Genomic DNA, 3,262 nt, shown 5'->3' on the forward strand with positions numbered 1-3,262 from the left:
GGCCTCCCCACTCCCCTGCTCCCTTTGGTTTATCCCTTCTGACTTTCTCAGTAGGGTTAGATGGAGTTTTTTATCCAGATGGATAATAAAGCTACTCTTCCTTCTCCGGGTTGATTATACTGAGAGTAAGGTTTGATTATTACCTCTTAATGCTCTCTTCCTCTCCTTCTTATGGTAGTATTTATCCCCTCCCCTTCCCATGCCCTCTTTGTGTGTAATAGAATATCTTATTTTTCTTATTTACTCGGATTTTTCTTGGTGTCCCCTACTATTCCTCCCCTCTTTCCCACCTAAGCATCAATTCTAAGGCAAAAGAACAGTAAGGGCTAGGCAATTGGGGCCAAGTGACTTTCCCAGAGTCACACAACTAGGAAGTGACTGAGGTCAAATTTGAACCCAGGACCTCCTGTTTCTCAATCCACTAAGCCATCTAGCTGGCCCATGGTTATGTAACTTTGACTCTGTCATCCATTGTGTTACCTGTCAAGCTTTATGTCAGTTGCTAATTTGATGAAGCAAGCAAGGCGCTGCCTCAATGGGTAGAGACTTGGTTCTGGAGTGAAGAAGACCTGAATTCAAATTCATCCTCAGACACCTTCTGGCTATGTGATCCTGGGGAATTCACTTAATTTCTGTCTGCCTCAGTTTCCTCATTGCCCTCACAGGCTTGCTGTAGGATCAAATGATATAATATTTGTAAGATGCTTTGTCAACCTAAAAGCTTGACATAAGGGCTAGCTATGATGATGATGATGATGATGATGATGATGATGATGATGATGATGATGATGATGTTGAGGATAATGACACTCCAATTTGTTTATCCAAGTCACTGACACAAATGTCAAACAATCCAGGACCAAGCACAGATCTCTAGGGTTCTCTCCTGGAGACCTTCTGCCCTGTTGATAGTTCACCACCAGCAATTATTCTTAGAACCCAGTCATTTATCCAGTTGTGAAGCCATTTAATTATATTTCTCATACAACCTACATCTTAATTGAATAAGATACTTTATCAAGATCTTTGCTAAAATCTAGGCAAACTCTATCAGAAGGATTTCTATGATCTATTAATTTCATAACTGTCAAAAAAGGAAATGAGGTTAGTCTGGCATGACCTTACTCCAGACTTTAAGGCTTTAGCTATTATAGACTGTACTTAAGTTATTAAAGACATTTGATGTTAAAATCATTCTCATTAAATTTCTTCAGGTTATTTAATATAGAAAATAATCAGTTCTATCTTCAGAGTGACAATACAAAATTGAGCCATTACAATAAATGGAAAAATACAATCTTTTTGAACCCTTACTAGATCCAAGGCAGAAGAGTGGTAAGAGCTAAGCAATTAGGGTTAAGTGACTTGTCCAGGGTCACCCAGCTAGGAAGTGTCTGAGGCCTTATTTCAACCCAACACCTCCTATCTCTATCACTGAGAAGCCCAATTGCCTTATATTGTTCAATTTTAATCATGAGTGTTTGGGAAAGTGTCAGGTTGGATTCTTAATGAAATTTTAATTTGTGTATTTGTGTGCCTGTTTTCACTGTAAACTCTCTGAGAAGCTTATGGGCCAATTATCAAAAAGTACCATGGTCCATTTACCTTTGTGCTTTCCTCAACAAACAGCACAGAAGAAGTATGTGGCCAGAACTTTTTGATAGAAAGAATGAATCTATGTGGGATATAAATTCAATACTGATAGTGTAGAAGCTTGCCTGACCCATTTAGTGAGTATTCCATATTTTAAAGAGTTATGGAAAAGGACACCTTTCTGTTTATTAATATTTAAGGAGATAACATACTGTATAGTTTCAAGTCATACATTCTTCAGTCTCTAACCCCACTTCTTTAAAATCACCTTTACTTCAACATGAATATGCCTTAATTATCTTACTCTTGTTCCGAAAAACCTGTGTCCCATTTTCTTCCTCTAACTGACGAAGAAACAGTAAACAATTCAAGTCTACCAATAGGTCAATGCCAACCTTCTGAAGAGGTTGAAGCTTTTGTGATGTTTCAATACATGACCACCTCTGCCATCCTGTACTCCTCCTTCCTGCACCAAGGCTGAACCCAACAGGGGGAAAAGGTCAGGAACAAATAGGCAAGCCTAGAGGGTCGCCTCATTTCCTGGCAGCTGTAATGCTTCTCCCAGTCCCAGAGAGTCAATTTTTGAAAAAGAAATACTTACAGACCATAGATTTAGAGCTAAAAGGGACTTTATAGATCATCAAATCCAATTCCCCCATTTTATGATTGAGGAAACTGAGGCCTAGAAAGATGAAGTGACTTGAGGACAGTCACACTGTTAGCAAGGATTTGAGGCAGGATTTGAACTCAGATCTTCTTGACTCCAAGTCCATTGTTCTGTCTGCTTTGCTTAATTGTAATTAAATGTAGATTCTGTAATGGTGCAAGAGGCATTTCTCAACACCCTCCCCCCTACAATTAATTAGCCAATGGTCCCTGAGGTCTATTGTGATCATAAGAGATGAATGGATGAAAACAACACAATGGGAGGGGGAAGGAAGAGGATGAAGCTAGTTTGGCTAGAATATTGAAAACATGAAGGATATTAGTGAACAATAAGGCTGGACAAATAGGTTGAAGCCAGATTGGGGGAATGGGGACTTGAATCCCATAATTTTGTAGACAATGAAGAGGCAGCTGAAAATTTTGGGTAGTAGGAGGATGCATTTAGATTTAGAGAATCACTCAGACAGCACTGTAAACACTAGTAAGAGAGATGAGAAGTAGGAAGCTAGGAGGCTTGTGTAATCAAAAGGCAGCTTGGTCCAAAGGAAAGAGCACTGGCCTTTGTGTCAAAGGATCAGGGTTCAAATTCTGCCTCTGATAGGATTTGGGCAAATACTATCACCTTACTTCTCTGATATCAGGGTTCTGATATGTCAAATGGTCCCTGAGATCCTTTCTAGCTTCTGATTTGTAATGCTCTTTGTGCCAGTTCTCCTCCCTGAGACTCAGTTTCCTCCTCTGTAAAGTAAGAGGACTGGATGGCCTCTGAAACCTCTTCCAGCCTTAATCTTGGATTCTGAGATAGATATTCCAGAAGGAAATATATGAGGGTGCACAATAGGGTGAGTTGAAGAGGGGTCAGCTTGCCCCAAACCCCTTGGAGACCATTAAGAGAAGAGAGAGGAGGTGAAAAGAGAATGTAGGATCTACTGCTGTAGAATGACCATGGGTCAGTTCTGGGAAACTGAGGAAGGGACTTTGAGCCTAGCATCTGTCTGATTTC

The sequence above is a fragment of the Gracilinanus agilis genome, chromosome X (genome assembly GCF_016433145.1).
Source record: "Gracilinanus agilis isolate LMUSP501 chromosome X, AgileGrace, whole genome shotgun sequence".
Lineage (NCBI taxonomy): Eukaryota > Metazoa > Chordata > Mammalia > Didelphimorphia > Didelphidae > Gracilinanus > Gracilinanus agilis.